The following is a 25165-nucleotide window of genomic DNA, read 5'->3' as shown; positions in this document are numbered from 1 at the left end:
TAAATAATAACATAAAAGTTTAAATTCAGTAAATTAAAGTTGTAAAAAATAAAATATTTCAAAATCAGTATCGAAGCAAATCTAACATCAGTAACAAAAGCAATATTTTCAAAATATAGGCACATGTCACCCAAAATAAATGCAGCTCGAAAAATAAATACATTACAAAAAAATATCATTGTACTAATGTGTCAATCCTCCAATGGAACACCATATGCAATTCCCCAGAATTACATCCATAAGGACTTACCTTAGGCCCGAAGGGCGTAGGTGCCAACCTTAGGGAGCACCTCGGGTCCATAAGGTCTTACCCTAGTCGAATCGTAGGTGGTCACCTGAGGGGAGTGCCCTCTTGCCCATAAGGACTTACCTAATGCACACAGTATTGGAACCACCCTAAGGGAGCACCTTACGGTTCATAAGGTCTTACCACTAGGCCCATTAGGCCTAAGAGCCCACCTAAGAGTCACCTTAGGTATATAAGGAATTAAAAGCTCGACCGGTCTGAACCTATATTAAGAATTACCAATTTGATCGAGCTGAACCTGTAGAGACTTCATACTAAATCCCAGAGTACCCCGGAGAAAAATATTTTTGCAACAGTAACTGGTGATAGCAGGAAATCAGAGTTTAGACATATTTACTTATCAATAAAAATAGTAACCATATAACATGATTCAAACAATCAGGCTTAAACTTTAGTAAATCAGAAATCAAGCTTTAAATAAGATAAACAATACGAAATCAAGTCAAACAGATAGTCACATTGCATAGCAGATAAAACAATCATGTGCACATGATTTTCCAAACATATATTTAAAATAGGTATATGACATACAAGGAACACATCTCACAAAAGTGACTCATCTGAGAGGTCTACTGAGTACTATCTCTATCACGGATAGGCTCACGTGTACGAGCGGATCAAGAGGAACTCTGATTTTGAGCTTTCAATCTTTTCTCTTGAATTTGGACCATCTCTATCACAAACTAGATTCCAAATAATTTTCTCTACATAAAAATAATTTATTATAATTTAAATAATAATAATAATTTTAGGGCCTAATTGGTAAATCTAAATACTTGTTTAGCCAATATAATATTTAATTACTAGAATTAGGGACTAAATTGAATTACTTTAAGTTATCATGGCTTGCAGAGTATATCATAACTAGAAGACAAGTGCAGAACCTTACCAAAAATGGAGGACTAAAATTATGGTTTGCCCATCTTCCTTTTCATTCTCTACCACCCACGTGATTTTTATTAAAAATTAAACCCAACTTCAAGTTTCATTTCCCACGCAACTTTCAATAATTTTTTTCTTTCTTTTCATAGTCACTTTGTAAGTGAAACAAGAAAGTGTCATCGATAAAAGTCAAACGCCGATGACCATCATGTCGGTCACTATCGCTGGTCATCGATCGTAGCCCAAACTTCGCCGCCTGAAGCGTCTTGGTCTCCTCATCAAGAATCTGACCTCCTATTTTTGAGAAACCCCACGGATAGTCCTAGATCTACAAAAAATGTTTCAACCATCGAAAGATTTAACCTCTTTGATCTTCCCCGTCCGTAATTGGATGGTGTTGCTGTTAACTTCATAAAAAGGCTACTTTTAAGGCCTTTTTCACTTAAGATATTGTTTGTTTAAACACCCATTTTAGTCATTTCAAGATCATGTAGTTGCATATAGTTGCATTTGTGGTGGTATTGTTGTTTTATTTCTTAATGGTACTGTATGAGAGAAAGGTGCAATTGTTTGTGGTGTGCAGGGAATAACAGACAAAAGGATCCTTTGGGAAGTAATGCCACGACATCACACGTTGCTAAAGCATATTGAAATGCCTTGGCATTTCTAGCATAGAAAATGACAAAAAGATACAGCTGTACGAGGACAGCTGGAGCTGCATGTGAAATGATTGTTGTAACCGCCTTCCAGAAGACCACTACCACCTGGAAGATAAGGTTCACGCATATGGTGTGATTCTAGGGGTATTTTTCACCCAACAACCTCATTATTACCCCTAGATATTTTTATTATATATGACACCACATTGGAGAGAAGAGGGGAGACACACGCACAAGCATATGATAGAGCAGAAAATTCCCATTTTTATTTTCCTTTTTCCTTCTTCTTCCTTGGGTGTTCCTCCATTGATAAAGCTCCAAGGAGTGGCGAGCTAGGCATCCGAGAGGAACTAGAAAGCTAAGGTGGTTTATGGTGGCCGAGGAGACCTCTAGTGGCGCGTGTCGAATGCTTCTTCTTACTTCCCTTAGTATTCGAGAGAGACTAGGATAGGATTTCAACGACTAAAAAGGGTGATTTTATCAATAGTGTGGTATGTCAACATCGTTGAGTGAGAGCAGATGCCTTGGCATTCTATTCTGCTAGGTTCATTTGATTAGAGGGAACACTTTAGGAAGACCCTGTTGAAAGTAAAGATTAGATAGCTTCGATCTGCCTGAGAAATAGGATTAACATCCTTAAATCAATCCCTACCATTCATTCCAGTGGAACCTTTTCGTATGAGGATTATCTACTCATATTTTATTTGCTGTTTATTTACTGTTTTTACCATTTTGCATTGCCTTGATATTACATCATTTTTCAACACTAAATATATGTTCTTGCTACTGCATTTCCATTTACTACACCATCAGACCATTCATTTACATCCACCTTATACACTTTTCATTTTCCGTGACATTTGTATATTTCAAGACTAACTATAATTAGATAGAATATTGCATTGCTATGGTTAGACTTTTGTAATTTCACCCAATCCTTGTGGAGACAATACTCACTCATCACTCTATTACATGAACGATTATGTATACTTGAACATTATTTGCGTATAATTTATAGTACTCATAACACGCAACAAGTTTTTGGCGCCGTTGTCGGGGATTGGCAGCCTGAAGATATTTAGTTTTACCAGAGCATTTTATTTTTGCATTTTTATTTGTGTATAGTTTACTTTATATTTTTGTTTTATTTTTCAGGTTTGTTTAGTTTATGCCTAGAAGACATTCTAAAGAGCCTTTGGAACCAATAGAACCAGATATTCAAAGACTCTTTAGACAAAGGAGACGTGCTCAACGTGCTCGAGGAAATATGTATCAGATTGAAAATCAAGGCATTGGTCAAGACAATAAAAATCAGAAGCCGCGACATTAGACAATGCTGAACCTGTTGGTAGGCCACGTGTTATTCGGGATAATTTAAATCTGATGCTGGATGATCTGAATCCTAGAATTGTGGCACCAAAAATTCAAGCTGAACATTTCGAGCTGAAACCAGTCATGTTCAACATGTTGAATTCCATTGGGTAGTTTGGGGGTATGCCAACTGAAGATGCTAGGCAGCATATTCGTAATTTTATGGAAGTTTGTGATTATTTCCGCTAAGAAGGAGCGCATGAGGATTTTCTGAAATTAAGGTTGTTTCCTTATTCATTGCATGATCGAGCAAGGGCTTGGTTAAGTGGTATACCATCTGGTTCGATGGAATCATGGGCTGATCTTTGCAAAAGTTTCTTATTGAGATAAAACCCACCAAACATGAATACTCAGCTAAGGAATGAAATAACATCTTTTTGCCAGGGCAACGATGAATCCATGTATGAGTGTTGGGACTGTTACAAGAGTTTGCTTAGAAAGTGTTCAAATCATGGTTTTCACGATTGGACTCAAGTAGTTATGTTCTATAATGGAGTCAATGCACCCACGAGGATATTACTGGATGCCTAAAAAAATGGGACATTGCTGGATAAATCACCTACGGAGGCATTTTCTATCTTGGACAGAATTGCTGACAATGATTATCAGTTTCCTTCCTCAAGACTTGGGCGTGGGAGGAGAGCACCTGAAGCATTTGAGTTAGATACCAAGGATTCGGTGTCCGCTCAACTCTCAGCTATCACTAACATGCTGAAAAATTTACAACGATCCACTGAGGTGAAAGAAGTGAAAGCAACTAGCTTGACATGTCTGTTATGCCAAGGCAATCAACATGAGAGCGAATGCCCGACCAACCATGAGTACATAAACTCTGTAGGTAATTTCAATCGAGGCAACAACAATCCTTACTCTAACACTTATAATGCTGGATGGCGTCAACATCCAATTTTCTCATGGGGAAATCAAGGAGCCCACAATTCTAGTCAACCTACTCTGCAGCAAAATCACAATGAGCCTCAAAGTTACCAAAATGATATGCCATGGTATAATACAAAAAAGGAGCTTCAACTTCAGCGAGCATAAGTTCATTGGAAGCTACCATTCAAGAGTTCATATCTACTACGAAGACAATGCTACAAGACTATTCCACTTCAATTAAGAATCAAAGAGCTTTACTTCATAGTCAAGGCTCCTTACTTCAAAGCCATAGCTCATCTCTGAGAGCTTTGTAAGGTCAAGTTGGTCAGATTGCTACGACATTGGAAGAGCGTCAGCAAGGACGTTTGTTAAGTGATACTGAAGTCACTAAAAGGCCTGGAAAAGAGCACTGTAATGAGATAACTCTTAGGAGTGGAACACAAATCAATAAAAAATTCAAGGTTAGTGGGGCACAACATGATGACTCTACTCTCACTACTAATAATGGTGAAGCTGAATTACATGATGATATTATTTCTGAGAAGGATAAGGAGGAGGGTTCTACTAATGATTCTGTTAAGGAACCAAATTCTAATGCCAAGGCAAAAGTAAATTCTATTCATGCAGTTAAGGAGGATAGACTTCCACCACTCTTCCCGCAAAGATTGAAGAAGTATAATGATGAAGTTTAGTTCAAAAAGTTCGTGGACATTCTTAATCAGCTCCATATCAACATACCTCTCTTGGAAGCTATTGAATAGATGACGATGTATACCAAATTTCTGAAGGAAATATGTATGAAGAAGTGGAAAGTAGAGATTGTTGCCACGTCAAAAGAAGTTTGTTCTTCATTGAGTAAGTTGCCACCAAAGCAAAATGATTTAGGCAGGTTCATTATTCCTTGTTCTATTGGAGCTAAGTTTGTTGGAAAGGCACTGTGTGATCTTGGTTCAAGTGTCAACTTAATGCCAAAATTAATTTTCTTGAAGCTTGGCATAGAGGATGCAAGACCTACCTCGATTATTTTATAACTTGCCGATAGATCCCATGTTAAACCTGAAGGGAGAGTCGAGGATGTCATAGTAAGGGTGGATAAGTTTGTGTTTCCACTCGACTTCTTAATTCTGGATTGTGAAGTTGATGCCAAGGCACCTATTATTCTGGGAAGACCTTTCCTAGCCACTTGATGTATCTTGATAGACCGTTAGAAAGGTGAACTCAGCATGAGAGTTGCTGATTAGTGTGTTACTGTCAATGTTTTGTGAACTCTTAAGTATGTAGATGACACTGAAGAATGCCAAGGCATTTCTGAATTAAACTCAATGATTGAAGAAGAGACTGAACATCTTTGCCAGAATAATTTTATTCAGCTAGCAGAAAATGAATATTGGGTGGATAATGAAATATTAGTGGAGTTTAACAACTTCCCAATTTTGGAGGAGCAATCAAGCTTACTACAAGCTAGATTAGGTATGAATTTTGAACCTATAAATTTTGATGAATTTATTCCTCCCAAGCCTTCATTATTGCATGCACTTACTCTAGAGCTTAAGACTTTTCCAGGGCATCTTAAATATGTTTACTTAGGTAGCGATGAAACTTTACCCGTGATTATTTTCGCTAACCTTACTGTTAATCAAGAGCAAAGTTTGTTAAGTGTTTTAATGCAACATAAGAAAGCAATTGGTTGGACTATGGCCGATTTGAAAGGCATTAGTCCTACGATTTGCATGCATAAGATTCTGCTTAAAGATTACGACGACAATTCAATAAAACCACAATGAAGACTCAACCCTGTTATGAAGAAAGTGGTGATAAACGAAATTCTGAAATGGCTTGATGCTGGAGTGATCTACCCTATCTCAAATAGCTCATGGGTAAGCCCTGTCCAATGTGTTCCGAAGAAAGGAGGCACGACGGTGGTCACCAATAAGAATAATGAGCTATTACCCACTCGCACCATTATCGGATGGAAGATATGCATGGACTATCGAAAACTCAAGAAAGCTACAAAGAAGGACCATTTTCCTCTTTTATTGACCAAATGTTGGATTGATTGGCCAGTAAAGCATTCTATTGCTTTTTAGATGGGTACTCTGGGTACAATCAAATTGCCATTGCACTATAGGACCAAGAAAAGACTACATTTACTTGTCGATATGTCACTTTTGCCTTTAGGAGGATGCCTTTTGGACTCTGTAATGCCCCGACAACATTTCAGCGCTGTATGCAAGCCATATTTTCAGACATGGTTGAAGATTTTTTGGAGATTTTCATGGATAACTTTTTTATATGTGGGGACGATTTTGAACGATGCCTCGGTAATTTAGAAAAAGTTCTCAAAAGATGCGAGGAGGTTGATTTTGTCTTGAGTTGGGAAAAATGTCACTTCATGGTGACTGAAAGCATTGTATTAGGCCACAAAATTTCTCACAAGGGTATTAAGGTAGACAAAGCGAAAATTGAAGTGATTGAAAAGTTTCCACCACCAACTTCAGTCAAGGGCATAAGAAGTTTTCATGGACATGCTGGATTCTATAGAAGGTTTATCAAAGACTTCTCCAAGATTTCTAAGCCCTTGTGCACATTACTTCAACAAAACCAACCCTTTGTGTTTGATGAGTTATGCCTCGGCACATTCACTGAGCTGAAATGACGATTGATCTCGGCACCCATTGTAGTTCCTCCCGATTGGAGATCACCATTTGAGCTGATGTGTGATGCAAGCGATTATGCTGTAGGAGTTGTTTTGGGGTAACGTCAAGGTAAACTTTTTCATGTTATTTATTATTCTAGCCGCACTTTGAATAAAGAACAATTGAACTACACCACCACTGAGAAAGAATTACTTGTTGTGGTATTTGCTTTTGATAAATTTAGACCTTACCTACTAGGCACTAAAGTTATTGTTCACACTCATCATTTGGCTATAAAATACTTAGTGAACAAAAAGGATGCCAAGCCTAGACTTATTAGCTGGATCTTACTTTTTCAAGAATTCGACTTAGTGGTGGTAGATAGAATAGGAATAGAAAATAAAGTTGCTGATCACTTATCTAGAATAGCGAACAACTCTGAATGCCATGAAACTATAGATATTCAAGAGGAATTTCCTGATGAGAAAATTTTATATGCCACCGCAATCCCGTGGTACGCTAACCTTGTTAATTTTCTTGTTAGTGGAATATTGTCTTTTGATTTAGACAGTCAGGCCAAAAAGAAGTTCAAGCATGATGCAAGACACTATTTTTGGGATGAGCCATATTTGTTCAAGTATTGTGCCGATCAGCTCATTAGACGATGTGTACCCGAAGAAGAACAGCGTGACATTTTGTACCATTGTCATTCAGCCCCATGTAGAGGCCATTTTGGTGGAGCAAGGACTGCTGCTAAGGTCCTACAATCAGGCTTTTACTGGCCAACTCTGTTTAAAGATTCTCAAGCATTTTACAAATCTTGTGATCGATGCCAACAGACTAGAAACATCTTTTGACGACATGAGATGCCACTGTAAACTATTCTGGATATAGAGATGTTTGATGTGTGGGGCATCGATTTCATGGGACCATTCCCACCTTCTATGGAAAATCTATACATCTTGTTTGCTGTGGATTATGTGTCAAAGTGGGTGGAAGGAATAGCAACATCAAGGAATGACTCTAAAACCGTACTCAAGTTTTTGCACAAGTATATTTTCACTCGGTTTGGAGTACCTCGTGCTATCATAGGTGATTAGGGAACCCACTTTGATAACAAGTTGATTTCCAAGGTATTGAGGAGATATGGAGTTCGACATAAGATTGCCATGACATATCATCGGCAGAAAAATGGCCAGTTGAGATTTCCAAACGAGACATCAAACAGATTTTAGAGAAAGTGGTAAACCCAAGGCATAATGATTGGTCGCCAAAGTTGGATGAAGCACTTTGGGCTTACAGAACAGCGTTCAAGACTCCTTTGGGGATGTCACCATTCAAGCTAGTGTATGGGAAAACTTGTTATCTCCCGGTAGAACTTGAACACAAGCCGTATTGGGCCATCAAGCAATTGAATTTTGATGCTCAACTAGCTGGATAACAGAGATTAATGTAACTCAATGAAATGGAAGAGTTTAGAGAACACGCATATGTGAATGATCAGATATACAGGGAGAAAACTAAGAAGTGGCATGACCAGAAACTGATGCCACGACATTTTCATGTGGGCCAACAAGTCTTGCTCTATAACTCCAGACTTAAACTTTTTCCTGGAAAGCTCAAATCTTGATGGTCAGGACCATTTGAGGTATATTTTGTCTACCCCATGGAGTGGTTAACATCAAGAATAAAGATGGGACGATCTTCAAAGTCAATGGCCAGCGTCTCAAAGCCTATAATGGAGTTCCGCCACTGCATAACAAGGCAATTTTGTATCTGCATGATATTGAAGTGTGCCCAGCTGAGAACCAAATTTCGATTGCCACGGCATTGAATTTGTGTTTGTTCATAAATAAAAATTTAAAATTTAATCATTTTTTTATTTATATATTTATTTTATTTTGTAGATAATTTTTGATTTGATTCGTAGGGACAACAGTGTTGTAAACCGTGCAGGGAGCGGTTACCAAAGGGAGGAAAGGACAACACATTTAATGGGGAGATATTCTTTTGATTTGTTTCTTTTTAATTTATTTTATTTTTGACATTTCCTTTTGTCTTTCCACAGATTTGTCCTATCATTATCATTTCTCTTGGCAATTTTTTCCTTTCCCATACACACATTAACCCCATCCACTCATATTTTTTAAACATCCTATCACTCATTATTCTCTCAATTTTTTTAACTTTTTCTTTTCTCTTTCATTTTTAACCTTTACTTTTCTCCATAGCTGAAACTCCCCAAAGCTTTCAAAATTTTCTTCCTTTTCCATTTTTCTTCCTTAATAAATGCTAAAAAATGGTGCGCACAAGACCGGCCTCAACCGAAGCTTCCACTTTGCAACAGCTCGAGAATGACGAGGCCAAGGCACGATTTTAGAATTTCAAAAACCGAAAACTCTTCTTTGAGTTGGGTTTCATTTTAACTGAGGAGACCGATGGTGGCTTTGGTCCAAACGTGACAGACATCGTTACGCCACTCAAATGGAAGAAGTTTGCAAGGCATCCGGGTTTAGTGAATGCCTCGTTGGTTAAGGAGTTTTATGCAAATATTTCCAAGCCAAACCAACACTTCATTTTCGTGTGAGGTGAACATATTCGGTTTACACCCTCTGCGATTAATAGGTATTTTCATTTGCAGGATATGGAGGATCGACATGCCACGTTTGAAAATGATGCCGATAGTACCACCTACGATGAACTTTTGAGGACTTATGCTTCGCAAACACTGAGTGGAATGACCGCCAAACCAGTAGATACTCGGTCAACCGTGAGCGTCTTCAGCTGCGTGCCAAGTTATGAAACCACTTTCTTAAACACAAACTCATGCTTACTTCTCACAATACGATGGTATCACATTCTCACAATACTCAGTCTAGGGCTTAATGCTTTGTGAATTTGTTTTACACGATTTGTATGTTCTCTATACTTAGAAAAATTGAAAAAAATTTATGAAAGAACTCTAGTTAGTTTTGGCATTGAAATATAGTATTCTGCTTAAAAGAAAAAAATAAAAAACAACTCCCTTATATATGAAATTGTGAATAAATGCTTAGGCATAGCTATAGAGGGACACTCCTCTTTGCCATGGAATTGCCTAGAACTCACTTTAATAAATGGAAGCCACGTGCATATGAGTGAATGAAAGTAGTCATGGGATTACTCTACTTAACTAGCTCAGGGGTGGAAGGTATGCTCCCTTTTACCTAGAGTGTAGCAGAGTAGGTGTGATTAGTTGACTCCCTTCGTAACAACATTTGGTTAAAAAAAGAGGGAGTAAAAATGTGCTTAATGAATAAGTAAATGCCTTGAGAAAAACTAGAGAACTTGATTAGAAATTGTCTAAATTTGCTAAGTATAGATTGGATACAATCACACACACACATTACCACAAAGGATCTTGACCTAGGGAAAAGTAGTTGACTTCTTGATATGTGTAGCATGTAGAAAGCCTATTGTTCTGAGGGTTGAAATTCAATTTTATCCTACTGTTCTATTGTTGAAAATTACCATGAAATTCTGCTTATGTAACTGCTATCCATTGCTTGAGGACAAGCAATAGCTTAAGTTTGGGGGTGTGCTAACTTCATAAAAAGGCTAATTTTAAGGCATTTTTCACTTAAGTTATTGCTTGTTTAAAAGCCTATTTTAGTCATTTTAGGATCATGTAGTTGCATATAGTTGCATTTGTGGTGGTATTGCTGTTTTATTTCTTAATGGTGTTATATGAGAGAAAGGTATAGTTGTTTGTGGTGTGTAGGGAATAACAGACAAAAGGATCCTTTGGGAAATAATGCCATGACATCACAAGTTGTTGAAGCAGATTAAAATGCCTTGGCATTTCCGGCGTAGAAAACGATAAAAAGATACAATTGTACGAGGACAGCTGGCGCTGCATGTGAAATGATTATTGTAACCGTCTACAAGAGGACCAAATAAGCTTAGATGGTGGTTGTTTTAATGGTTGTTTAAACTTTATTTTAATGGTATATTTATGTTTATCTTGGTTATTTGCTTCCTTTGCTTATGAATGCTTCACCATCTAAGCTTGTAAGAGGAATGAGAGTGTCCATTTCTTAGATGAAGGTTAGGTATTTGAGAGAAACCTAAGCTAAAAATACTTGTAGTATTGGCGAGAAACACAAGACAAGATCCTCATAAGCAATGGGCTATAGTATTTTCAATGGGCTTTGAACCGGCATAGGGATACTATATCCTAACCCCTTAGTACTCGAGAGAGACTAGGATAGGATTTCAATGACTAAAAAGGGTGATTTTATCAATAGTGTGGTCTGTCATCATCGTTGAGTGAGAGCAGATGCATTGGCATTCCATTATGTTAGGTTTCTTTGATTAGAGGGAACACTTTAGGAAGATCATATCGAGTAAGTAAAGATTAGATAGCTTAGATATGCCTAAGAAATAGGTTTAACATCCTTAAATCAATCCCTACCATTCATTTCAATGGAAGCTTTTCGTGTGAAGATTATCAACTCATTTTTTCTTTGTTGTTTATTTATTATTTTTACCATTTTGCATTGCCTCAACATTACATCATTTTTCAACACTAAACATCTATTTTTGCCACTGCATTTCCATTTGCTACACCATCAGACCATTCATTTATATCCACCTTCATACACTTTTCATTTTTTGTGACATTTGTATATATCAAGACTAACTATACTTAGATAGAATAGTCCATTGCCTTGGTTAGACTTTTTTAATTTCACCCAATCCCTGCAGAGACGATACTCACTCATCACTGTATTACTTGAGCGATTGTGTATACTTTCACATTATTTGCTTATAATTTATAGTACTCACAACACGCAACAGTTGCATTCATGATATGTCATTCATGATGCCAAGAAGAACATCCTCACCGTTCAGATCTTCCAATCGACGTTAGGATCATTGGGAAATGAAAAATAACCCATCGACCTTTTCTATTTCTTTTCTTGTTTCATTTACTATTTAGTTATCATTTCAAGGTGGTTTGGTTGCAGGTGACGAAATGGTGAGGAGTAGAGGTACCATCACCAGTCAATTAACACCGTTATTATAGAGGAGATTACCAAGAGTTAATTTTTAGATGATTTGTGATCGATGATGGGTTCGATGTTGGTCAAGTTTATCAATTTTTGGTTGAGTTCCCATACCATTGCTCTGCTCAGGTGAACCAAGAGAATGGATTCGAGGGTTGGGTTATCGAAGAATTAAAATATTTTTTAGGTCAGTGGGTTCTTCAATACCCCAGCTAACTTCAACACCCTATTTAAAATTGAATCCAATAAATATCTTTAAAGCTGTGTTCTCAAATTTCTAGGTTATAATATTGATAATAATAAAAAGAATCACATCAATCCCATAAACCCAATGAAGGCAAAATTTTCCTTAAAGACCCTTAACTTCTTCATATTTTTTATCCACTCTACATTTTACTTAAACAACTATTTTAAATCTTCATATATATATATATATATATAAAACTAACCCCTTAGATTTAGGTGTGACATACATATAAGGCATAAGTACTTTAGAACACAATATCAATGGTATTGGGGCATTAAATCGAAAATCCAAGGGTCTTAAGATACGAAACTCGAATATAGAAAGGGCATTGTAAGACATGCATAAAAATAATAATAATAAATATATCTACAGAAATCCTTGGTTTATCTCGGTTACTAGAATGTCGAGTAGTATAAACAAGGGTAGGTTGTCGAGCCTTAGAAGCAGCTGGTCATATACTCTATAATCGAGCTCTACTGTCGACCCTAGAAATAGAGCTGGAAGTCCTACCCTAACTATAACTCCTAGAGAGAGTTTAAACAAAATCTTGTGATCAAGTAGGAGTCTGAGTTGGGGTCCGATCAACAAAAGTTGGATGCAGACAATTTATCAGAAAGTGCTCACTAGATCAAATGCGATAGCAGGTACCCATATTCTTACAACATTCTCCCTATATCAAATTCCATAGTTCTCATAACTCGGTATTAGAGTGAAACCTAAAGAATTTCCTTGAATAATATATGAAGTTGGAGGTGGTGCAGGCTTCGAACCAGTATGAATCATCTGATGAGCAGTAGTATGAATCCTCTTGTCAGGGTATGCGAAAGGTCAGATTGATCGGAAGACCTTATAGAGCGATGTCGATCTACTCGGTCTCTATCAGGAGCAGAAGCCTCGACTTCTTCAGCGTCCTTTGATTTCTCTTCCACAACATCGAACACCTCATCCTGGTGAGAAACTACCTATTGATGCAGCTCGTATCTCATCCCTTGAGAAAATGTTTGGCACCTATCCCGCTCGGTAGGTACCAAATTGGAACCATACTTTAGTGGCTTTAAAAACTCAATCTCATATTAAAAAACAATCGTCTCTCCCTGAATCAAGTCCTGAAACTGCTATCGCCTCAGTGCGAGATAACACTGTCACAGAAAACACCTCCTAAATAACTCCTTAAAAAAGTCACAGGTCAGACGATCATCTGATACACTACTCTCTACCGACTCCCACCAGGTAGGGCATTACTGTCTAACATAGAGACGATTCCCAAATAACGTCATTGCATATCTAAACCTAACGGGTCCATACGTCGTTTAGTATCACAAAACTAGTCCTAGGCCTTAGTCGAAGCTCCACTAGTAGGGCGTCCAAAGGTAGTAACTCTATTAGCAATCAGAGTATGAGAAATAAGAACCTCTGGTACAACGTCTGTAGCTCTGACCGCCCCTGAATCAAGTAGAGAAACTATCTACCGAGATTCTTATGTAGCACTGCTCTAGAAGGTTCGATCTAAAAAATGGTCACCCCTCTAACTGGAGTCGTCAAACCTATACTAGAGACAGGGGGAAGATCCATCAGGGTCGTAGGAATAGAATTATCTACCGGAGGCGGGATCTACACGTGCCTCGTTTATCAGATCCAGAAACATAGTCACTCGACCCTGTACGTCTAGCACTTATCTTGATGCAACTCGAGGTTCACTATGAAAAGATAAAACATATGATTAGATTAGCACTTGGAGTCTCACAAATAGCTAAACTCGTAAAAACTTGGTGACATGGCCTTTGTGACTTATTTTGTAAACAATCTTAAAACCGTATTTTTAGTTTGGATCCATTCGCATACCAAGTTTTTTAAAAAATGAAAGCTCTAATACCAAAATTTATAACCCCTAGACCCGACCTATGTGTTACGACTAGATCTAGCGGATTACAATATAAATTTTTAAAAGACACTCTTTTATAACTTAAAATCCAAATTATGATTAAACATCTTTAAAAATATAATTAATAGCATCAAAGTTTTAATTCAGTAAATTAATGTCGTAAAAAATAAAATATTTCAAAATATATCTTAGCAAATCTAACATCAGTAACAAAAACAATATTTTTAAAATATAGACACATGTCACACAAAATAAATACAACTAACGTGTCAATCCTCCAATCGAACACCTATACAGTACCCCAAAACTGCATCTATAAGGAATTACCCTAGGCCCAAATGGCGTAGGTGCCAAACTAAGGGAGCACCTTGGGTCCATAAGGTATTACCCTAGCCGAAGCGTAGGTGCCCACATGAGGGGAGTGCCCTAAGGCCCATAAGGACTTACCCAATACACACAACAGAGGAGCCACCTTAAGGGAGTACCTTAAGGTACATAAGTTCTTACTACTAGGCCCATTAGGCTCAGGATCCCACCAAGATTCGCCTTAGGTCCATAAGGAATTACTAGCTCGATCGGTCTGAACATATATAAGGATTACCAATTTGACTGAGCTGAACTTGCAGAGACTTCATACGAAATCCCAGAGTACCCCAGAGAAAAATATTTTTTAGATAGTAACCAGTGATAACATGAAATTAGAGTTCAAATATATTTATTTATCAGTAAAAACATTAATCATAGAACAAGAATCAAACAATCAGGCTTAAACTTTAGTAAATTAGAAATTAGACTTTAAATCAGATAAATCATATGAAATCAAGTCAAGCAGATAGTCATATTGCAAATTAGATAAAACAATCATGTGCACATGATTTCCCAAACAGATATTTAAAACATGTATATGACACACAAGGAACACACCTCACGTGTAAGAGAGGATCGAGAGGAACTCTGATTTTGAGCTTTCAATCTTTTCTCTTGAATTCAGACCATCTTTATCATGAACTAGATTATAAAAATTTCCTTTCCATAAAAATAATTTTTTATAATCTAAATAATAATAATTTTATGACCTAATTGGTAAATGTAAAAACTTGTTATTTAGTTACTAAAACTAGGATATAAATTGAATTAATTTAAATTATCATGGCTTGGTCAAGACTACATCATAACTAGAGGACAACTTCAGAACCTTACAAAAAATGGAGGAATAAAATTATGGTTTGCCCATTTTCCTTTTCATTCTCTACTACCCACGTGATTCTCTATTAAAAATTCAACTGAAATTAAAGTTTCATTTCCCACAAAACTTTCAATTATTGTTTTCTTTCTTTTCACCATCACTCTATAGCTGAAGCAATAAAGCTTCATCGATAGAAATTCAAATGCCGATGACCACCACGTCGGCCGTCGTCGCTGGTTGTCGGTCGGAGCCCAAACTTCACCACCCGAAGCATATTGGTCTCCTCGTCAAGAATTTGACCTCCGATTGTAGAGAAACCTCATGGATAGTCGTAGATCTAAAAAGAGTTTCAACCGACGTTAGGATCATTGGGAAAATAAAAAATACCCTATGAACCTTTTCTATTTCTTTTCTTGTTTTATTTACTATTTAGTTATCGTTTCAGGGTGGTTTGGTTACATGTGACGACATGGTGTCGAGTGGAGGTTCCATCGTCGATCGATCAAAACCGTTGTCATAGAGGAGATTACCGAGAGGTGATTTTTGGAGGATTCGTGATCGGTGATAGATTCAATGTTGGTCGAGTTTATAAATTTTTGGTTGAGTTCCCATATCGATGCACTACTCCAGTGAACCAAGAGGATGAATTCAAGGGTCAGTTATTGAAGAATTAAAATATTTTTGGGGTCAATGAGTTCTTCAATACCCCAGCTAATTTCAACACCCCATTTAAAATTGAATCTAATCAAAATATATTTAAAGGTGTGGTTCTCAAATTTCTAGATTATAATATTGATAATAATAAAAAAATCACATCAATCCCATATGAATATTAAAGAGAATTATAGAATCATGTAAAACCAAGGAAGGAAAAATTAGCCCCTCAACTTCTAAATATTTTTTATCCACCCCATATTTATTTAAATAACTATTTTAAATCTTTATATATATATATATACTAACCCCCTAGATTGGGATGTGACACACATATAATGCACAAGTATTGTAGAACACAATATCAATATGCCACTTTAAGAAATACACTACACCATCATCACATATGTGAAGGCACCACCTTCACTTAGATGTAAGATCTGTGCCATAAAATGTATTCCCAATACTTTAGCACATCGTCACTCAAACATCGAACTTGTGCTAATTACCAATATACCACTGTCACATAGACGTCAAGCTCGTTCTTAATATCATATAATAGCAGCACTATCACACAAACGTCAAACTTGTGCTTAATATAATACATCTGCTAGTTGTATACACGTATAATGTACAAGTTCTATAGAACACAAAATCAACTTGCTAGAAGAAGGAATACACCGCACCATTATCGCTTACGTGCCAGCACCACCGTCACACAGATGTTAGATTCTTGCCATAAAATGTATTCCCAATACTTTAGCACCACCTTCACTTAGACATCAAACTCGTGCTCGGTATCATATAATGGCACCACCGTCACATAGACATCAAACTCGTGCCAAATATCATATAATAAAATCACTGTCACACAAATGTCAAACTCGTGCAATAAACATAATGCAGCTTCTAGTGGCACTACCGTCACATATGTGACGTCAGATAATGTGTGAAACATCATTTAATGCTCTAACTCTATACCTATGAATCTCAATGTATTTACAATGCCCATTTTATTTAAATTATTTATCTTTCACTTATAATAATGTTTTCAAACATCTTCACAATTAAGTATCACACATCATTCACTCATCATAATCTTTTAAATATTAACACAATCAAGTATCATACAATATAAATATCAATACACATAAAATGGGCTTCTCCATCACATTCACATATCATTTAAATATAAAAGTATTCATAAATACAAATATATCAAAATACAATATAAAAATACATTGGGTAGTTCATACATGAAGTCATTCATAAGAAATAATTAAACAAAATAATAATATAAAATAAACTGAAATCAATTTATTTTCAGGTCATTCTAGGTTGACTCATCGCAAGTCTTCCTCCTATCATACTTATATAGGATATGTAAAATGCACTCACCTGTAAATGCCTTATTAGAAACCTTACTTAACGATTCTAGCTTTCTCTAATCTCGATCTTCATGTTCATCATTTAAACATCACATATATTCCAAAGTGTATATATTAATATCTTACTAACATAGGCATAATCTAGTAATAAAATTCATAAAAAAAATTGCCAATATTTATTCGATATTAAATCAATTTCAAAATGTCAATCCTAACCATAATAAATAAATTATTTTAGAATTTATTCTCAACATTTTCAATTTATTCCAAATGGTCCTTTGACATTTAACTTCAATTCAAAGCATCCAAAAATATACTCAAGCATTCTAATTATACATTTAAACATTACTCTTCAACTTCTAATCCTTTTCCACCTAAATTCTAAAACTTCCATATTTTGACAACTTGTACTACCTTTAAAGAATCATTATTATGTATTAATATACACATTGGAATTTAATTCAATTTCATTCATTTGAAACTAGACTCAAATACGAATCTAAACCATATAAAGCAGTCCTTCTAATTCAACTTGTACAATTTATATTGAATTTTCTAATCTAATTTCTAGAATTTATTTTAAGCAGAATCTGCTGCCCTCTTTTATGAACAATCACCGATACAAATGTCATACATTTTATTATACAACTTGAAATCAATCCCCGTTTGTTTTAAACAATACTATTTTGACATACGAACACAATAATATAAAAAATCACTTCCAAATCAATTTTATATAATTTATGGTGATTTGTCAAACTCAATGTCAGATTTAAAAATCTAAACAGTTTTCAATATTTTGAATCCTTAAATTCTTTATCAATTCGTATAAATTGCATCTTGATCCTTCGCCATTTTTACTTATTCAAATCAATCCCAACCATTCCAGCACTGTAAAAATATATTTAATTCAATATCTTCATATTTGCATAGTTACCATTCAATCCTTTATTTCCTAATTGTAATACCCCAAATATCATTCCAAGGACTTTATTGAAAATATTTGAAAATTTAAGATTTATTTGAATAATTGGTAAAAGATGAAAAAATGATTTGGAATAGTGTATAGACTAAATTGTAGCAATAGATAAATTAAGAGGGCACTTTGATATTTTAAGAGGGAGAATGAATTTAAAATATATCCCTTATTAAGGATTTTAAAGGGGAAAAGAGGAAAAGTTAAGCCATTTCTATTTTTCTTCTTCACTCATGTGGGTACTGGTTTCCTCTCTAGCATAAGGTAAACTTCACTTAGTTAGTTATTCCTTTAAATTTTGGGTTGCTCTTGTAACATTAATTGATATGTAAGCTTAAAGAATTAGTAAAGAAGATTAAAACTAAGTGGGGAATATTTTATATGAGATTTAAGGAATGAGTTTTTGAATGATATTTTGATATATATGTTTTTATTGAGGTTTATTAGTAGAATTGACTTGTCAAATGATTGAATAATAGATTAGAAGAAAGAGATATGTTTAAAAGCATACTCAGAAAATGATATGATTCTTGAGTTGAAGTGTTCTATGAAAATTCTAGATCTTATAAGAGGTTAAATGAAGGAATGTTAGTGTGGTAAAATAAAGAAAAGTTTAATACTATTGTTGGTGGTAAAAGTATGAGATTAGAGGTGAAAATTTAGTAAAAATTGGGCTGAAAATAGTAAATATGGTAAGGGTATCGGTACTGAAAGAACAATACCGATACTATAGGTGTAAATAGGTAGAAATGGAATGAACACTATCGATACCGATGCAAGTGGTATCGATACTGATGGGGTATCGATACTATTAAGGGGAAGTATCGATACCATGGATCCAAAATGTCAAAATGGTATCGATACTGAAAGGAAGTATCAATACCATAGTATAGTAGTATCGATACTAAGAGAAAGGTATCGATACCATGCAACATGGAATATAAAAATTGTATCGATAGTGAAGGGGGTATCAGTTGCATAGTATATAAGTATCAATACAAGGGTAGTAGTATCGATACTAATGAGCTTAGAACTACATGATAGGTTGAAATTGTTATTTAAATTGAAATAATGGTACTTTTGAATATTATTAAAGTATAATGTTAAGGAGTATACTAACATTGGTATGTTATGTGTACTTAATGAATGCTTGTGTCGATCGTAACCAAGCTCCTGAATCTAGCAAGAAAAAAAGGAAAGATAAAGTTGTTGATTAGTCAGACATCTATGCATCTTATTTGCAAGGATTATTAGGTGACTACATTTATTGTAATTAATTGAGATGAAGAATATTCACAATGATTTAAATTAGAATGTTTTAAGTTAATGTATGTTTTATTTTATTTAATATGTTACCATTATATGTATGGACAGGATATTATGATTTAGTTTTAGAGTATGAACTTCTTTAAAATGAATCCATAAATCAAATGCATGAAAAGATTCATTAAGGCATTAAAGGATTCCATAAATATAATGAATGAAATGATGCATTAACGCATGAAAGGATGCCATAAATAGAATGCATGAAATGATGGATTAAGGCATGAAAGGATGCCATAAATAAAATGCATGAAAGGATGCATTAAGGCATGAAAGGATGCCATAAATAAAATGCATGAAATGATGCATTAAGGCATGAAAGGATGGCATAAAGAAAATACATGAAAGGATGCAATAAGGCTTGAAAGGATGCATTAAGGAATTAAAGGATGCTATAAATAAAATGCATGAAATGATGCATTAAGGGATGAAAGGATGCCATAAATAAAATGCATGGAATGATGCATTAAGGCATGAAAGGATGCCATAAATATAATTAATGAATAATTACTAAAGAATAAAGAAAAAAATGTACAAGAAAGAAAGGTATGTTGGACATAATAAGGATATTTATGATAATAGTATGAAAGAAGTTTGGTTTCAATAATAGCGACTTATCTAATTCTTATGGATGATACGAATTAGTTTGCAAGCAAATAACAATGATATGCTTAAGTTTACATTAATGTTTCTTTATAATATTATGTCTCACTAAATACCAACTTAACGTGTGTTGATTTCACACGTAGGCAAAGACAGAGATTAGCTGAGTAAGGAGTGCAGCTGCAGCAACGGTGATCATCAATTAAGGTTGACTACTCAGTGACAATAAGACGATCCAGTTTATTTTGGAAAACTTATTTGGCATATAATTATAGTACTAAAAAATCCTCTTAGTTTTAATTAAGTAGACCTTTGTAACAGATTTAAATCAATGAATCAATGTTTTGTTGTACCTTAAAAATGTCATGTTTTAAGAAATTGAAAAAAAAATTTATGGGTTTTCAAATGAGGTACTATTTTAAAAGTGATGTGACATCTATACCTCGAGCAAGAAAAAAATACAGGATATGTGTATTACATTTATTGGTATCAAAGCTACAAGTTTAGTCGATTCTCGGTAGAAACTATTTTTATTTTAATATAGAAAAGGGATTACATACCACAAATATTTTCAATGTTACTAGTATTATGTCATTAGAGTGTGATTGATGACACTCCTTGCTAATTGTAATGTTATTATTATGTGATAATAGATGTCGGAATATTCAAATTCGCGAAGATATGGGGAACATAAGATGCTAAAAGGAACGTGTAGTGAAAGTTATGAGGCTAATAGTGAACAACCTCTCTCCTCTGAAAATGCTAGTGCACCTGCACATCAGGGAATTCCGGCGCCTGAGTTTGGAACTTTCATGCAAGCCCTTGACGCCATACTGACTCGATTTCAACCTCCCCCTACTCCTCCAACACCGAGAATGTTGATCCCAAAAGAGTTGAAGAGCTTGGGAGCTCCAAAGTTCTGGGGATAAAAGGGTGAGGGTCTTATGGAGGCCAACTTATGGCTAAATGATGTTATAATAATGCTTGAGAGTCTTCATTGTATGAATATGGAAAAACTGGGTGGAGTTGTATCTGTACTTAGAGGATCAACTCGAGTATGGTGGTCAAATACTACGATGTATACACCACCGAAACAAGTGATCTGGCAATTCTTCCTGGAAGAATTCAAGAACAAGTATGTGGGTGAACAGTTCAGACGGGTAATGGTGTTAAAGTTCCTTAATCTAAAGCAAGGTGATCAAGCCATACATGAGTTCAAGACTGAGTACAACAAGTTGAACCATTCTGCTATGGAAGTAGTTCTGAATAATAGAGCAAGATGTGATTGGTGTATAGAGGGTTTGAGGCCAAAAGTTAAAAGAGATGATGCTAGCTTTGAACTTGTCGGATCTACAAGAAGTCATAAACTGACCCAAAACTATTAAAATAGCTCAGGAGGAGACTTTAGCTATGGAGTAGAGTTTACATACGGGGAAAAGAGTGGGAATTCATTCCACTCCCCATCATGTTAAAAGAGGCAAGGGCTCGAGTTCCAGATATACTTATCGAGAAAGTTCTTCATTAGCTTTTAAGAAAAATAATCAAACTCAGTCTTTTGCTGCTAGCTCTGGTAGAGCATTTGGGGGAAGAATTACTTGTCAAACATGTGGTAAATTCCACAGTGGAGCATGTAGACATCTCAATGGAGCTTGTTTCCAATGTCACGAGACTGGTCATTTTGCTCGAAACTATCCTAAGAAACTTGGGGATAATTAGGCGTAATCTGAAAGACCGATGGCAACCTCAAATAGAAATAGAGAAAGGGGTAGATCCAGGGGAGAATTAGATTTGATGCAGAGACAAGATACTCAGGGAGTCACTAGAATTTACAACATTAAGACTAATAAGGATCGAAATGACCCTAAAATCATAACAGGTGTTTTCCATCTTTTTGAGGAGCTTGTATTTGTTTTAGTTGATCCTGGTTCTACACACTCATACATCAATACAAAATTAGTTAGAGCTAGAGAAATCCCTTTAGAACCAATTATGAGTGAGATGATAGCGGTAAACCCTACGGGTCACAGTGCGAGAGTAACTCGAGTATGTAGAAAATGCCCTATAAAGATCCAAGGGATTATGTTCCAGGAAAACTTGATGGAGTTTCCCTTTGAGGAATTTGAAATCATTTAGGCATGGATTGGTTGTCTTTACATTATGAATGGGTTGACTGTTGTAAGAAACGTTTGTTTCTAAAAGATACCGAAGGTTCATAAATCCTAGTGATCGAAAAAAAGTGAAATCATTATCAAATGTGATATCAGCAATGACTGTAAGGAAAATGATGTCAAAATGATGTATAGCCTTTCTAGCCAATATTATAGATACACGAATACCAAAATTTAGAGTAAATGATATTCCCACGGTTAGAGAATTTTCAGACGTTTTCCCGATGAGTTATCGGGATTGGCTCCAGATCATGAGGTAGAATTCAGGATTGATGTTTACCCGGGTACCGAACCTATTTCTATGGCTCCATAGGAGATGGCTCCGACTAAATTGAGAGAACTAAAAGCCCAACTGCAAGACTTACTCGATAAAGGATTTGTAAGACCTACTGTTTCTCCGTGGGGAGCACCTGTTCTGTTTGTGAAGAAGAAGGACAGGTTTATGCGATTATGTATCGATTACCGCCAGTTAAATAAAGTAATAATAAAGAACAAATATCATCTTCTAAGGATTGATGATCTGTTTGATCAATTGAAAGGAGAAGTAGTGTTTTCTAAGATGGATTTAAGATCGGGGTAACATCAGCTAAAGATCAAAGAGGATGATATTTCAAAGATAGCATTTCGGACTCGGTATGGGTACTATGAATTTGTGGTGATGCCATTTGGTTTAACTAGTGCTCCTGCATCATTTATAGATTTAATGAACCAAGTGTTCCAACCTTACTTGGATAATTTTTTGGTTGTATTTATAGATGATATTTTGGTATATTCCAAGTCAAGAGAGGAACATGATGCTCATCTTCGAGTAGTTCTTCAGACACTTCGCGAGAAGAAGTTGTATGCCAAATTGTTAAAGTGCGAATTTTGGTTAGCTAAAGTTGCTTTCCTTGGTCACATAGTCTCCACAGAAGGCATAAGGGTAGATCCTAGAAAGATCCAAGCTATAGTGGATTGGCAGCCCCCGAAGAATGCTTCTGAAGTTCAGAGTTTCTTGGGGCTTACTGGTTATTATAGGCGGTTTATGAAGAACTTCTCAATGTTAGTGTTGCGCTAACTAAGTTGTTACGAAAGGATATGACATTTTTCTGGACAGAGAAATGTCAAGAAAGTTTTGAAAGGCTTAAGAGAATAGTAGAGGGCCCCGTGCTGGTACAACCTGAGTCAGGTAAATAATATGTTGTTTTCAGTGATGCATCCCACAATGGACTACGGTGTGTACTGATGAAAGATTGAAAAGTTATGGCTTATGCCACGAGATAGTTGAAGAATCATGAGAAAAATTATCTGACACATGATTTAGAATTTAAAGCAGTTGTGTTTGCATTGAAAATCTGTCGTCATTATCTGTATGGTGAGCAATGCCATGTTTATATGGATCACAAGAGTCTAAAGTACTTATTGACTCAGAAAGAACTAAACTTGAGGTAAATAGGATGGATCGAGCTTTAAAAGGATTATGATCTAGTTATAGATTATCATCCTAGAAAGGCGAACGTGGTAGCGAATGCACTGATTCGAAAGATTTTCGCCTCTCTGTGGACTTTGGATACACATTTGTCATTAAAGGAAGATGGTGCCTTGATTGCTGAGCTTAAGTTAAAGCCAAAGTTTTTGGATTGGATAAAAGAATTACAAGATCAAGATGAGAAATGCTTAGCGAGATTGGCACATATCGAAAAAAATGAGACCAAAGACATCGAAATAATATTCGATGGATGTTTATATTATTAGGGAAGACTTTGCATTCCCGATAATGATGAATCGAAGAAAGATATTCTTTATGAGGAACACTATAGCCCTTTGATGATACATCTAGGAGGGAACAAGTTGTATTAGGATTTAAAAGGTCGTTATTGGTGGCCTGGTATGAAAAAAGTTGTATAGGAGTTTGTGACAAAATGTTTGACATGTCAGCAAGTGAAAGCTGAACATCAAGTACCCTCTAGATTGCTTCAACCGATATCCATTCCTGAGTGGAAGTGGGAGCTAGTTACCATGGATTTTATTTCAGGGCTACCTTTATCACAGGCAAAAAGGAATCCATATGGGTAATTGTGGATCGATTGACCAAGACAACTCATTTTATTCCAGTTCGAGTATATTACTCGATGTATAAGTTTACAGAGTTTTATATAAAGGAGATAGTCAGAATACATGGAGTGCCTATTTCAATAGTGTCCAGTCGAGACCGAAGGTTAACTTCAAGATTCTGGAAGTCATTACATGAGGCACTGGGAACTCGATTGAACTTTAGTACAACTTTTCATCCGCAGATAGATGGGCAGGCATAACAAGCTATCCATATACTTGAGGATATGTTAAGGGCATGTTTAATTGAGTTTAAAGGATCATGGGAAAGGTATTTGCCTTTAGCATAATTTACGTATAATAACAGTTACCAATTGAGTATTAAGATGGCCCGTATGAAGCTTTGTATTGGAAAAAATGCTGAACACCATTAAATTGGTTTGAGCTAAAAGACCGATACCTAGTTGGGCCGGAGTTGATTAAAGAAATGGAGGAGAAAGAAAGATTATTCAGGGTAATCTAAAGATAGCCTCCGATCGATATAAATTTTATGCTAATTTGAAAATAAAAAAATTGAATTTCAAGTGGGAGATAAAGTATTTTTGAAGGTGTTGCCTTCGAAGAAAGTTTTGAGATTTGGGTGAAAAAGAAAGTTGAGTACGAGATTCATTGGACCTTATGAGATATTAAAAAGGGTCGGACCAGTAGCATATCAGTTAGCTTTGCCTCCAGATATGGATAAGATCCACAATGTTTTTCACGTATCGATGCTCAGAAGATACTGATTAGATCCGTCCCACATTATCACAGCAGAGAAGATAAATATCTGATCAGATTTATCTTATTAAGAATAACCATTGTGGATCCTGGCTAGAGAAATCAAGGAATTACATAACAATAAGATTCTTTTAGTTAAAGTACTCTG

The sequence above is a fragment of the Hibiscus syriacus genome, unplaced genomic scaffold (genome assembly GCF_006381635.1).
Source record: "Hibiscus syriacus cultivar Baekdansim isolate YM2019G1 unplaced genomic scaffold, ASM638163v2 tig00111207_pilon, whole genome shotgun sequence".
Taxonomy (NCBI): Eukaryota; Viridiplantae; Streptophyta; class Magnoliopsida; order Malvales; family Malvaceae; genus Hibiscus; species Hibiscus syriacus.
Note: the sequence above shows the minus strand (reverse complement) of the source record.